The following is a 15085-nucleotide window of genomic DNA, read 5'->3' as shown; positions in this document are numbered from 1 at the left end:
TGCTGCTCTCTAGCGATCATATAAAGCAAGCAGAATCTCTTTGACATGAATTGTACTCTCAGTCTCTTCTTTTTACTTTTCTATCATGATCCTTTTCCAAATGCTTCCTGTCTGTCTGTCGGTCACAACGGCATATGGCCCATCTGTCACTGCTATTAGCAAATAGCTCCAATGGCTGGAGATGGGTCACTAGATGAAGAGGGCTACAGAGAATTCTTACAGACAGGTGGTCTCGCCCGCTTTCGCCTTCCTCTGCAGCATGGGGCACAGGTCACTTGCTGATTTGAACGAGAGTAAATGATGGATTCTCTGTAACTTGAAGTTTTAAATCAAGAATTGAGGACTTCAGTAACTCAGCCGGAGGTTATGGGTCTACTACAGGAGGGGAAGGAGGAGGTTCTGTGGCCTGCCATGTGCAGGAGGTCAGACTAGATGATCATGATGGTCCCTTATGGCCCTAAAATCAGAGTCAAAAGTTGCTAAACCAAAACAGGTCGTTAGCCATGTTGAGGGCACTTGAAATTTGGATGGAATCACAGTGCCTCAGGCATGGACAGAGATTTGCCTCTGTATTGGTAATTTATCAGGAAGTACCACATGCAGGCCCCAGTCCTGGTAACGCTGAGGCCAATGGGAGCTTGGTCTTTGATCTCAGTGGGGTTAGGTCTGGTCCACGGTATTTAAGACTGAGGTTTTCCTTGCCTGCTTGGGGGGGTTGGCGACACAAATCCCATTAATTTTGGTTAGTAAAGTTCAACCTCAGTCACCCTCTCAGTGCCACATGCCGTGTTGGGGCAAAGCCAGGCTCTGCGCGGAGAGTTCTGAGGGCCAGTCGAGCGCCTCCGTCTCTGTGCAGGAATCACTGGGGGTCGGTGTTTTGCCCTGATGGCGGTCACCAGCCCTGTTCTCCCTCTCCCTGTGTGTGTGTTCCTGCTGCATGGAATTAGTGTTTCAGGATGCATGTGTCTCTGTCTGTTGTTGCCACGTTGGGGGAAGCAGGTTTTGTGTGTGTGTGTGATTCCTGCCCCCTGGTGGAAAAATGAATCCTGCTCACAATCTTAGCCTTCCAATTACCCTTCTGTGGAGACAACCATATTGATTACTTCTACTGTGATATCCCCTTGCTGCTTGAGCTGTCATGTGAGGACACCTCCCTAAACAAACTCCTGCTGCTCTCCACTGGCCTGTTCATAGCCTGGATGCCCTTTGCCTGCATCCTTTTATCATACACTTACATCATCTCGAACTTACTGAAGATGCCTTCTTCCAAGGAGAAGGGAAAGGCATACTCCACTTGTTTGTCCCATCTGACTGTGGTCCTTCTATACTATGGCAGCTCTATCTTCTCCTGTCTGAGACCCAGTTCAAGTTACTAACCGGGTAGCACCAGCCTGATCTCAGCATTATATAGTGTCTTAACACCAATGTTAAACCCCATCATTTATACCTTGCAGAACAAGGATGTGAAAAAAGCTATAAAAAATGTGATACATAGGATGTGAAAGAATATTCTTGTTCTCTTCCTTGGCCTTTTCTTCTTCTTCTTCTTCATAATCTTTGTCATCATCATCTTGTCTTCTTTCTTGGCTTTTCTTTTACTGAGGCTGTTGTTTCTTTTCATTATCATTATAATTTTCTTAACCATTTTAATTGTCAATGGCACTGCACTGCTCCTGCACTACGGGAATTCTGGAAGTGCATAAATCAGCCCTACCTCAACCGAGAATCTGGTCCTCTGACTAAATTCACAGACTCTGAAACATGAAGAAGAATTTGGAGTCAGCAACATGTAATTGCTAGTGTTTGCATTTGTCCATGACACTGGAAGAAATATCCCAAAGATTGAGTAAAAGACCAAAGATGTTTAACGTCTGCTGCTGGAATTTTAGTGCATTAGGTGCCCAGCTCCCTTTGGAGGTCATTGAGAATTGGGCATCTAACTCCCTTAGGCCTTTGAAAATCCTGGACTATATGCCATCAGGGCCTTGGCTTTACTATGGTTTCTGAGCTAGCTGAAGCTCTGACTTATTCCTTGTTCTCACTAAGTGAACCCCTTCAGGTCTCAGGCTTCATGCCTCCACCTCCCGGGTGCAGAATTCTGTGATTCTCTCCATCTTAGACTGGGCTGCAGCACGTTGTGTACTGAGGATTGGGTCAAAAGAAATCTGATGAGGTTCAACAAGGACAAGTGCAGAGTCCTGCACTTAGGACGGAAGAATCCCATGCACCGCTACAGACTAGGGACCGAAAGGTTCGGCAGCAGTTCTGCAGAAAAGGACCTAGGGGTGACAGTGGACGAGAAGCTGGATATGAGTCAACAGTGTGCCCTTGTTGCCAAGAAGGCCAATGGCATTTTGGGATGTATAAGTAGGGGCATAGCCAGCAGATTGAAGGACGTGATCGTTCCCCTCTATTTGACATTGGTGAGTCCTCATCTGGAGTACTGTGTCCAGGTTTGGGCCCCACATTACAAGAAGGATGTGGAAAAATTGGAAAGAGTCCAGCGGAGGGCAACAAAAATGATTAGGGGACTGGAACACGTGACTTATGAGGAGAGGCTGAGGGAACTGGGGATGTTTAGTCTACGGAAGAGAAGAATGAGGGGGGATTTGATAGCTGCTTTCAACTACCTGAAAGGGGATTCCAAAGAGGATGGATCTAGACTGTAGCAGATAACAGAACAAGGAGTAATGGTCTCAAGTTACAGTGGGGAAGATTTAGGTTGGCTATTAGGAAAAACTTTTTCACTAGGAGGGTGGTGAAACACTGGAATGGGTTACCTAGGGAAGTGGTGGAATCTCCTTCCTTCGAAGTTTTTAAGGTCAGGCTTGACAAAGCCCTGGCTGGGATGATTTAATTGGGGATCGGTCCTGCTTTGATGACTAGATGACTTCCTGAGGTCCCTTCCAACCCTGATATTCTATGATTCTATGACTGTGTTTACTCAGCAGATCTGACAGAATTCAGCACCTGCATGTCTTCTCTTTGGGAGCTGTGGCCAGCATTGAATGCAGTGACCAGACAAATTTCTCAAGACAAAGTATTGTTTAATCTTAACAGTAGGAACAAAGCATAACATAAGAGAAAAGAATTTTTAAAACAATGTGTCTACATACATGTGTATCTCACCTGGAGTCCAAGGTAGACCTATCTTATCCCAGATGCCTCAACCTCTGGGGTCTGGGCTCAGCTGAGCTTCCCCTCTCTCTGAAGCTGTGCCTTTAAATCAAGCACCCAGTCCTCTTCTCTTTTCTGAGCCTGGTTAAACTGATGTGGGATTATACAATTTTATAATTGTATTTATATTATTTGAACAAATATACTTGGAACTGAAATAAGATTGACTTGCCTGTAATCCACAGAATCATGACTAGCTATTTTTGTGAAGAAAAAGACCATATTTGGAACCATCCTGACTTCTAATATAGCAGCTCGTTTTGATGATAGAGAACAACATATTTAGAGGTGTCAAGGTTCCTTCCCCACTCTGAACTCTAGGGTACAGATGTGGGGACCTGCATGAAAACCTCCTGCCTTACTTTTACCAGCTTAGGTTAAAATTTCCCCAAGGTACAAACTATTTTACCCTTTGCCCTTGGACTTCCACCACCACCACCAAACGTTTATTTTTATTAGGAAAGCGTTGTTTGGAAAAGTCTTTCCCCCCCATATCCTCCCAATCCTTTCACCCCACTTCCTGGGGAAGGTTTGGTAAAAATCCTCACCAATTTGCAGAGGTTACCACAGACCCAAACTCTTGGATCTTAAGAACAATGAAAAAGCATTCAGTTTCTGAAAAGAAGGATTTTAATAGAAGTAAAAAGTAAAAAAGAATCACTTCTGTAAAATCAGGATGGAAAATATCTTACAGGGTAATTAGATTCTTAACATAGAGAATCCCTCTAGGCAAAACCTTAAATTACAAAAAGACACACAGACAGGAATATCCATTCTATTCAGCACAGCTTAATTTCTCAGCCATTTAAAGAAATCATAATCTAACGCATATGTCAAGGTTCCTCCCCCACTCTGAACTCTAGGGTACAGATGTGGGGACCTGCATGAAAACCTCCTAAGCTTACTTTCACCAGCTTAGGTTAAAACTTCCCCAAGGTACAAATTAATTTTATCCTTAGTCCCTGGATCTCCACTGTCACCACCAAACTCTAACTGGGTTTACTGGGAAACGTAGTTTGGACCCATCTTTCCCCCGAAAATCTTCCCAACCCTTGCACCCCACTTCCTGGGAAAGGTTTGGTAAAAATCCTCACCAATTTGCATAGGTGACCACAGACCCAAACCCTTGGATCTGAGAACAATGAAAAAAGCATTCAGTTTTCTTACAAGAAGACTTTTAATAGAAGTAAAGAAATCCCCTCTGTAAAATCAGGATGGTAGATACCTTACAGGGTAATTAGATTCAAAACATAGAGAATCCCTCTAGGCAAAACCTTAAGTTACAAAAAAGACACACAGACAGGAATAGTCATTCTATTCAGCACAGTTCCTTTCTCGGCCATTTAAAGAAATCATAATCTAACATATACCTAGCTAGATTACTTACTAAAGTTCTAAGATTCCATTCCTGTTCTATCCCCGGCAAAAGCAGCATACAGACAGACACAGACCCTTTGTTTCTCTCCCTCCTCCCAGCTTTTGAAAGTATCTTGTCTCCTCATTGGTCATTTTGGTCAGGTGCCAGCGAGGTTACCTTTAGCTTCTTAACCCTTTACAGGTGAGAGGATTTTTCCTCTGGCCAGGAGGGATTTTAAAGGGGTTTACCCTTCCCTTTATATTTATGACAGCATATTTAGCTAGATTACTTACTAAGATCTAAGACTCCATTCCTGTTCTGTCCCCGGCAAAAGCATCACCCAGACAGACCCAGACCCTTTGTTTTTCTCCCTCCTCCCAGCTTTTGAAAGTATCTTGTCTCCTCATTGGTCATTTTGGTCAGGTGCTAGCGAGGTTATCCTAGCTTCTTAACCCTTTACAGGTGAAAGGATTTTTCCTCTGGCAGGAGGGATTTTAAAGGTGTTTACCCTTCCCTTTATATTTATGACAGGGCTGAAGGACTGATCACCTGCCAGCTCCCTTATTGCAGTTGGGGTGATCCCTGGTAGACTTATTAGCATGCATGTAGGTTCTTTTATTGTTTTAATAAGTTTTCTCTGTAATGCTTTCACCTTAAGAATAACTGTGCTTGCTTAGAGAGAGCTCTGTGCTGACTGAACTGTAGGCAATGACACTGCTTATAGCCTCTGAGAAGAAGAGGCAGTCTATACTGCTGGGGAATTCACAGTTAGTCAGGGAATGGTGTGGCCTGGAATAACCCTGCTCAGGAGGGAGAGAAACATGTGTTTCCACTCAAGAGAGGTGAAGCCTGGTGCCTAAGTGGATGCCCTTGCTGGACCATAGAGGGGGAACACAGGTGCAGTTGCCCTGAACTGTGACAGACTACACAGATTTAGTCAAGTGTGAAGGTGTTTGCAGAACCAGGACCTAAGAAGGCAAACAGAATTGAGAGGGTGGAGAACAGCAAGACAGCAAAATATACAGAATTTTTCAAATATAAGTATCCAGTTATTTCCACAGGGTCAGGTTCTAAACTGGCCAGGTCTGGACTGATCAGGGTATGCAAGTGAATGATGACAGACGCCAGGATGGATAGATGGATTTTAAGCACCAGGCCACAATATTATTAAATTTTAATGTCAGAGAGGGTTTGCCCTTTTCCAAGTGTAGATTCCTGCTATGACATGGTTTGCTTCTCCAGACAAATGACCAGAGAGAGAGACAGAGATCAAGAGAGTATCTATCTATCTATCTATCTATCTATCTATCTATCTATCTATCTATCTATCTATCTATCTATCTATCACATTCTCTCTGGAATGGCTTATGATTGATATGTGGCTATATGCCACTTGTTACGTTACATAAAGATCATGAGCAGAGCTGCCTGTATTCAGATTGTCATTGGTGGTTGGGTCATTGGGCTTCTGAAGGCACTTGTGAATGTCCTCTCCTTGAATTGCTCAGACTTCTGTGGCAAACAGAATCAGTCATATCAGCTGTGAGATCCTTCCCTGGCCATGTCTGTCTCCCACAGACACCTTCCTCAATAAGATAGTTATCCTCATCTCTTGTGTTATCATAGGAATGAGGTCATTTCTGACCATCCTAGTGTGTTATGTCTACATCATCTCAGCCGTCCTGTGAAGCCAGGCAACATAGAGCAGATGCAAATCCTTCTCCACTTGTGGATCACATCTCACTGTGGTGACTTCATTCTTTTTATCTGCTTTATATAGGTACTTGAGGCTGACCTAATTGTCTCTGGTGCATATAGTTGAGGATATAAAATCTTTGCTTGTGAACTTTGCAGATGACACAGAGATTGGTGGTGTGATAAATAATGAGGAGGAGAGGTCACTGTTACAGAGGTTAAATGAATCACCTGGTTAAATGGTCAAAATCCTACAAATTGTGTTTTAACACAGTGAAATACAAGGTAATACATCTGGGAACCAAGAATGCAGGATATTACCTTTAGGATGGGAGATTCTGTCTTGGAAAGAAGTGAATCAGAGACAGATCAACCTAGATGATCACTTCAGCAAATTCATTGACTAATTATGCATCCTCCCCAAAGTTGGGAGGGACTTAAGTGCCATTCAAAAAAGGGCAACTGTGGCAGAAGTTGTGCCTTCCTTATAACATTTAGCCCAATGGTCAGGGCACTCACCTGGTTATCGTAAGTGGTGATACAGCACCATTCATAATGGCATTGGGACAGGGAAAGGATGGGCAAATGAGTCTAGCCTGGTAGTTGGGGCATGCAAGGTGAATCCCTGCGCCAATCACTGTTAATACAATGGGGAACACCCAGAACAGGAGAAACTCACTTAGTCCCCCCACCAGACTAGCCTAGTAGCTAAGGACCTTATCTGTAATATGGAAGACTTAAGTGCCAGTCCTGTCTCCTTATGAGGCACAGGATGCAAGACCCTTGAGGGCCAAAATCTGGGACCATAACGGTGGGGGGTTACCGATGCTTCCACATTGCTGCTGGAAGCTTAGTGTGGGTTTCTGCTGAAGGATCCCGTAGAGCTAGGCTCTGCAGGAAGTTATAATTATTATTATTATTATTATTTTATTTATTATTATGTGATGTTCAATGTATTTTATTCATATTCATGATTGTCATTTCACAGAGGATCTGCCTTTCTGAATTTGTTTTTGTAAGATCTGCTCTAGTTCAATCACAACTATTGGATTTGAAGCAGGAATTAATTCACAGAAATCCTATGGCCTGTGTTAAACAGGAGGTTAAACTGGACAATTACAGTGATCCCTTCTGGCCTTAAAATCTATGAATTATTGTCTCCTTCCATCCATTTCCTATAATGCTGCTTCTTTCTCATTTCTGACCCTGTGCTGCTCTCTAGTGATCATATAAAGCAAACAGAATCTCTTTGACATGAACCGTACTCTCAGTCTCTTCTTTTTACTTTTCTATCATGATCCTTTTCTAAATGCTTCCTGTCTGTCTGTCGGTCACAACGGCATATGGCCCATCTGTCACTGCTATTAGCAAATAGCTCCAATGGCTGGAGATGGGTCGCTAGATGAAGAGGGCTACAGAGAATTCTTATAGACAGGTGGGTCTCGCCCACTTTCACCTTCCTCTGCAGAATGGGGCACGGGTCACTTGCTGATTTGAATGAGAGTAAATGATGGATTCTCTGTAACTTGAAGTTTTAAATGAAGAATTGAGGACTTCAGTAACTCAGCCGGAGGTTATGGGTCTACTACAGGAGGGGAAGGAGGAGGTTCTGTGGCCTGCTATGTGCAGGAGGTCAGACTAGATGATCATGATGGTCCGTTATGGCTCTAAAATCTGAGTCGAAAGTTGCTAAACCAAAACAGCTCGTTAGCCATGTTGAGGGCACTTGAAATTTGGAAGGGATCACAGTGCCTCAGGCATGCATAGAGATTTGCCTCTGTATTGTTTATTCATCAGCAAGTACCACATGTAGGCCCCCCAGTCCTGGTAAAGCTGAGGCCAATGGGAGCTTGGTCTTTGATCTCAGTGGGGTTAGGGCCCATTGTTTGGGACTACAATGTCTATGTAGGTAGCTAAATGCTTCCAAGCACTTCCCTATCCCTCACCCACTGCTGGCTGTACTGCCCATTATACAGAATAGCCCCACTTTTCTCATCCACTAGGACTCACTGTCCCCTTCCCACTGCTGAGGTGGTGCCTTTACATGAGAGCAGCACCCGTGGTACAAGTATCACGTGTCACACAGCTGTGTGAAGGTTTAGGGCCCTCAGGCAGGTAAGTGATATGTTTTCTTGGGCAAAGAAGGGCCACTTGCATTCCTCTCTTCTTTCAGGGCACAAGGGTTAGAGCGTGCTGTCATTTGCTAGGTAAGGCTTAGGTGTGGGCTCCACTCTGCTTGTTTATAAAGCCATCGATGTGGGCACTTACCTGAACATCCAACACATGAAAATGGCTTGAGATCAGATTCCTGTCTATAGGTCTGTCTATTTAGCTAACCGATTTATTGTGGTGTCTGAGTCTGTTTCCTTTTTACCTGATATGAGGTAGCCTTTATTCTTAAGTCCAAAGAATGGAGTAGACATGAAGACTGGGATTTTCAAGGAGTCCTGGAGCACACCCCTTCATGGTGTGGCACTGCAGTCAACCTGCCTCAGTTTGCCTCCTTTGGTTTCAGTGACTCTCCTGGCTTCAGCACAGTTCAGTTACTGAGGTGACTTGGCCCTCTAGCTAAACCTGCTGCCCCATCCCCTCTGACGCAATCAAAGTCCAAAGGAAAACACCAGTCTTCCATCCTAAATCTGTGATGGGCACACAACAGCCTTTGGCCCATCTCTTCCTGGCCTCAGCTTCGAGCCCTCCTGGGTTCTAGTTAATCCCCTCTTCCTACTCTTTATATCAGGGGCTGCTGCACCCTCTACGAGGGTGGTAGCAGGGGGGAGCAGTGCCCGGCCGCCGCGGACGTCCTACGGGAGATAGTCGAATTTCACTCCCTGGTGGACGTCTGGCGCGACCACCACCTGGATGACGTTTCCACATTCACCTTTCTCCGGGTGGAGGCCCATCGGTCGTGCCACTTCCGGTTGGACCGCATTTATTTATCACGCTTCCACCTTTCACAGGCCCACTCCTCCATCATCCGGCCGGCCCCATTCTCTGATCATCGTTTAGCTACCGTGACGTCCTCTCTCTGCGCGGAGAGGCCGGGACCAGCCTGTTGGCATTGCAACAACAGCTTGTTGGAGGATGTGGGCTTTGTGGCGTCCTTCCAGGAGTTCTGGCTGGATTGGCGAGGGCAGCGGCGTGCCTTTCCCTCGGCGCGGCGGCGGCGGTGAGACCTGGGGAAGGTGCGCACCTGGGACTACTGCTGCCGGGACTACACCCGGGGTGCCCGCAGACAGAGGGATGCAGCGATAGAGCAGTTGGAACCAGAGATCTTAGGGCTTGAGAGGCGTCTGGCCGCCAGCCCCGAGGATCCACCCCTCTGCGGAGCGTGCCGAGAGAAGTGGGAGGAGCTCCGGGCCCGCAAATATCATCGGGCCTGGGGCGACTTTGTTCAATCCTGCATCCGTCTCCTTCTAGTACCAGACTACCTAGTAGCTAAGGATCTTATCTGTAATATGGAAGACTTAAGTGCCAGTCCTGTCTCCTTATGAGGCACAGGATGCAAGACCCTTGAGGGCCAAAACCTGGGACCATAACGGTGGGGGGTTACCGATGTTTCCACATTGCTGCTGGAAGCTTAGTGTGGGTTTCTGCTGAAGGATCCCATAGAGCTAGGCTCTGCAGGAAGTGCCACTGAGCAGGGCCTGAGAGGCGGCCCCTCCCAGCCCACTGATTGGCTGATACTAGAATTTAAACCAGGAAGCCATGATGAGGGGGCTGCCTGAGTAACCAATGCACACTCCTTCCTTCCTTCCTTCCCTCTCTCTGCTTCAGTCTCTGCTTGCTGTAGACCCTAGACTTGGGCTTCTGACCCTGGTTTGTCCTTGACTTTGCTATTTGCTTGCTGTCTGTTATCTGGCACCTGACCCCAACTTCCTGATATCCCGACCTGGCTCAGCCCCAACTCTGCTATTTGCCTGCCGCCTGCAACTTGGTGCCTGGCTCTGACTTCCTGGCATTCTGACCCAGCTCACTCCCAACCCCGCTACTCATCACCTGTCTGCAACTTAGCAGCTGACTGTCCACACAGGCTGTCCGTTTACCAGCCCTGACACAGAGGGGTGAATGAAACCTGGGTCTTCCACATCCCAGGTGAGTGCCCTCACCATTGGGCTAAAGGTTGCAAGAAGGGCACTGCTGTTTTCTGAAAGGTGCCTCAGTCTCCTCCCTGAAATTCTCCAAAACTATTTGGCAAATTTGTGTAAAAATTCATGAATAGCTTGGGTTACATGAAAATGTCTTTTACTGCAAATAATCTATTCATCCATCAAATTGTACCCAGCTCTATTTAGGGATATCTGGGTGAAGTTTAACAGCCTGTCATATAGAGGAGGAAGTGAGACTAAATCGGGGATTCTCAAACTTTTTTTCTCGGACCCCCTTCGAAAATATTTCAGGCTGTGACGACCCCCCACCAAAAAATGATGACCCCCCCATCCCATGCCACCCTTCCTCTGCCTTCAGAGCTGGCTGTCCGGCCAGCAGCCACTGCTCTTGTGACCCCCCTACAATAGATTTGTGACCCCCTTTTGGGTTGGGACCCCCAGTTTGAGAAACACTGGACTAGATGATCTAGTTGTCTCTTCTGGCCTTCAACACTATTAAACTATGAAAGTATAACATTTCCCATGACTCCGCATGTATTTAAATGACTTCATTCAATTAACTTCTCTGGGCCTTTGTTTCCTTCCCGCCTTTGTCTGTCATGTCTATTTCCATTATAAGTAGGCTTACCACCATTTGATTTTTTAATCATTTCGGCCGATAATATTGATGCTTATTTTTAATGGTTTTTTTTTTCAGATTTTACGTGGTCACAGTTGTGGGAAACTATGTGGGGAGGAAAGACATGGGAGGGGGTCAGACAGTAATTATTGAGCAACAGTAGACGCAGAGATTCAAAAAGTTAAAGCTTTATAACAATTAAAACACAAATTGTCAACAACTCATGTCAAAATATACAAAGTAAAGCGCCTTACATCAAACTCTGATAAGTTCTCAAGCAGCATTTTTCTTATTTTGCCTGTCTGCAGATGTTGATTATTATCAAAGGAAATATTTGTATCCGTTTGTGTGTGTCCGGTCTAACTGACGTTTATTGACATTACCAATACAAATCAAATTATTGAGCCTAATCAAAATCTCTTTTGGGCGTGGGCTGTTTCTCACTATGTGTTTGTACAGCACCCAGCACAATGGGGCCTTGGTCTTGACTGGAGCATCTGGGTGCTATAGCAGTGCAAGATGATGATGATATAAACATGCCTATTAATTTTCATTCCAATACCATAAAGTTCAAATGAATTATATCTTTTCTAAACTAAGATTTGAACCAGGAGCCCTGGGTTTTATTCGTGGCTCTGCCACTGACAAGTTGTGTGACCTTGGGCAAGTCACTTCCCTCCTCTGTGCCTCAGTTTCCCTTCCCTCCTTTTGTCTGCTTACTCTGTTTAGTCTGTCAGCTGTTTAGTGCAGGGACTGTCTAACTCTGTTTCGCTCCTCTCAGATCTCAGTTCGGGCCTCTGGGTAGTAAAATAATTGAAAATCACTCACTAGATGACTATCAACCACAGAAAGTGGTCATAACAACAACAATAATAATGTGATGTTCAATGTATTTTATTCATATTCATGATTGTCATTTCACAGAGGATCTGCCTTTCTGAATTTGTTTCTGTAAGATCTACTCTAGTTCAATCACAACTATTGGATTTGAAGCAGGAATTAATTCACAGAAGTCCTACGGCCTGTGTTAAACAGGAGGTTAAACTAGACAATTGCAGTGGTCCCTTCTGGCCTTAAAATCTATGAATTATTGTCTCTTTCCATCCATTTCCTATAATGCTGCTTCCTTCTCATTTCTGACCCTGTGCTGCTCTCTAGCGATCATATAAAGTAAACAGAATCTCTTTGACATGAACCGTACTCTCAGTCTCTTCTTTTTACTTTTCTATCATGATCCTTTTCCAAATGCTTCTTGTCTGTCTGTCGGTCACAACGGCATATGGCCCATCTGTCACTGCTATTAGCAAATAGCTCCAATGGCTGGAGATGGGTCACTAGATGAAGAGGGCTACAGAGAATTCTTATAGACAGGTGGGTCTCACCCGCTTTCGCCTTCCTCTGCAGCATGGGGCACAGGTCACTTGCTGATTTGAACGAGAGTAAATGATGGATTCTCTGTAACTTGAAGTTTTAAATGAAGAATTGAGGACTTCAGTAACTCAGCCGGAGGTTATGGGTCTACTACAGGAGGGGAAGGAGGAGGTTCTGTGGCCTGCCATGTGCAAGAGGTCAGACTAGATGATCATGATGGTCCCTTATGGCCCTAAAATCAGAGTCAAAAGTTGCTAAACCAAAACAGGTCGTTAGCCATGTTGAGGGCACTTGAAATTTGGATGGAATCACAGTGCCTCAGGCATGGACAGAGATTTGCCTCTGTATTGGTAATTTATCAGGAAGTACCACATGCAGGCCCCAGTCCTGGTAACGCTGAGGCCAATGGGAGCTTGGTCTTTGATCTCAGTGGGGTTAGGGCCCATTGTTTGGGACTACAATGTCTATGTAGGTAGCAAAATGCTTCCAAGCATGGTAGAGTCTGAGCACTCCACAACCAATAATAAATGTAACCTCCCATCATTCATGTGGGGTAGGGAGATAGAATTATCCCCATGTTAAAGGGAGGGGAACTGAAGCACAGAAGGCTGGATCCTCAGATGCTGCAAATCCACCTATCTATATCTTCTAGGTATTTACAAAGGCCTCATCCGTGTGGTGTCTGTGAGTCTCACAGTCATGAAGAGATTTTAACATCATAACAGCCTATGAGGGTGAGAAGTGCGATTATCCCAGTTTTACCAATGGGGAAACTGAGGCACGGGGCAGATTAAGTGGTTTAGGTAAATCACACAAGGAGTTTGACTTCAATTGAGCTATGGCCCATTGACACCAGCGGGGATTGACTCCAGTGGAGCTTTGGCCACTTTCTACCAGCTGAAGGTCTGGTCCACGGTATTTAAGACTGAGGTTTTCCTCGCCTGCTTGGGGGGGTTGGCGACACAAATCCCATTAATTTTGGTTAGTAACTTCAACCTCAGTCACCCTCTCAGTGCCACATGCCGTGTTGGGGCAAAGCCAGGCTCTGCGCGGAGAGTTCTGCGGGCCAGTCGAGCGCCTCCGTCTCTGTGCAGGAATCACTGGGGGTCGGTGTTTTGCCCTGATGGCGGTCACCAGCCCTGTTCTCCCTCTCCCTGTGTGTGTGTTCCTGCTGCATGGAATGAGTGTTTCAGGGTGTGTGTGTCTGTCTGTTGTTGCCACGTTGGGGGAAGCAGGTTTTGTGTGTGTGTGTGATTCCTGCCCCCTCTGTGGAAAAATGAATCCTGCTCAGTGTGTATGTGGATTGTGTTAGTGTGTGTGTATATGTCTTGTTACCCCCTTCTGGAGGTAATAAGATTTGGGGGGGGGTGTGAGTGTGTGTACTCTTACTGCCCCTGTTGGCTGGACTTCAATCTGTGTGTGGGGGTGTGTGCACACGTCCAAAATGAATATAAAAGTTTGGTGCAGTGTGGCAATTTTGGCAGGTGGCATGGGTTGCCGATTGACATAGGTTTGTTGTTCCATGGGCATGTGTAAGTTAAGCATAGTCGGGGCTGTGACAGGTAAAGGCCAATGTACTTTGGTGCCGCTAGGTGGGGTCCAGGACGAGCACAGCAGAGTGGGAGCGTGCGTGTGTGTGTGTGTGTGTGCGTAGGGGATGGAAAGTGCAAGCTGCTTTGTGATGCATTGAGACAGCTCAGCTCTGTCCCAGGACTGGCCTGGAGGGTCAGAATCAGCCGAAATACCAGAGCTCTGAAGATGTCAGGCCTGGGCTAGCAAGGGCCAGGATCGGCACATTCAAAGAGGGGTGTGTGGGTGGGCGTGAACTTGATATTGGTGAGGCCTCATCTGCAGTACTGTGGCCAGTTTTGGGCCCCACACTACAAGAAGGATGCGGATAAATTGGAAAGAGTCCAGCGGGGGGCAACAAAAATGATTAGGGGTCTGGAACACATGACTTGTGAGGAGAGGCTGAGGGAGCTGGGATTGTTTAGCCTGAAGAAGAGAAGTATGAGGGGGGATTTGATAGCTGCTTTCAACTACCTGAAAGGGGGTTCCAAAGAGGATGGCTCTAGACTGTTCTCAATGGTAGCAGATGACAGAACGAGGAGTAATGGTCTCAAGTTGCAGTCGGGGAGGTTTAGATTGGATATTAGGAAAAACTTTTTCACTAAGAGGGTGGTGAAACACTGGAATGCGTTACCTAGGGAGGTGGTAGAATCTCCTTCCTTAGAGGTTTTTAAGGTCAGGCTTGACAAAGCCCTGGCTGGGATGATTTAGTTGGGGATTGGTCCTGCTTCGAGCAGGGGGTTGGACTAGATGACCTTCTGGGGTCCCTTCCAACCCTGATATTCTACGATTCTATGATTCTAAGGGAAAGCAGTGGATGTATTGTTTCTTGACTTTAGCAAAGCTTTTGACAAGGTCTCCCACAGTATTCTTGTCAGCAAGTTAAAGAAGTATGGGCTGGATGAATGCACTATAAGGTGGGTAGAAAGTTGGCTAGATTGTTGGGCTCAATGGGTAGTGATCAATGGCTCCATGTCTAGTTGGCAGCCGGTATCAAGTGGAGTGCCCCAAGGGTCGGTCCTGGGGCTGGTTTTGTTCAATATCTTCATAAATGATCTGGAGGATGGTGTGGATTGCACTCTCAGCAAATTTGCGATGATACTAAACTAGGAGGATTGGTAGATACGCTGGAGGGCAGGGATAGGATACAGAGGGACCTAGACAAATTGGAGGATTAGGCCAAAAGAA

General features: G+C 45.8%; 1 pseudogene across 1 annotated transcript in view; it reads right to left on the bottom strand.

The window, feature by feature from the left end:
* Positions 1-15085, bottom strand: part of LOC311530619 (olfactory receptor 5AP2-like) — a 404829-nt pseudogene that overhangs the window by 202521 nt on the left and 187223 nt on the right. The gene's annotated exons all lie outside the window — the stretch shown is intronic.

This window comes from Lepidochelys olivacea (assembly GCF_965140295.1).
Source record: "Lepidochelys olivacea isolate rLepOli2 genome assembly, chromosome: 14".
Taxonomy (NCBI): Eukaryota; Metazoa; Chordata; order Testudines; family Cheloniidae; genus Lepidochelys; species Lepidochelys olivacea.
The sequence above is the reverse complement of the archived record's forward strand: the minus strand, read 5'-3'. Positions and strand labels throughout refer to the sequence as shown.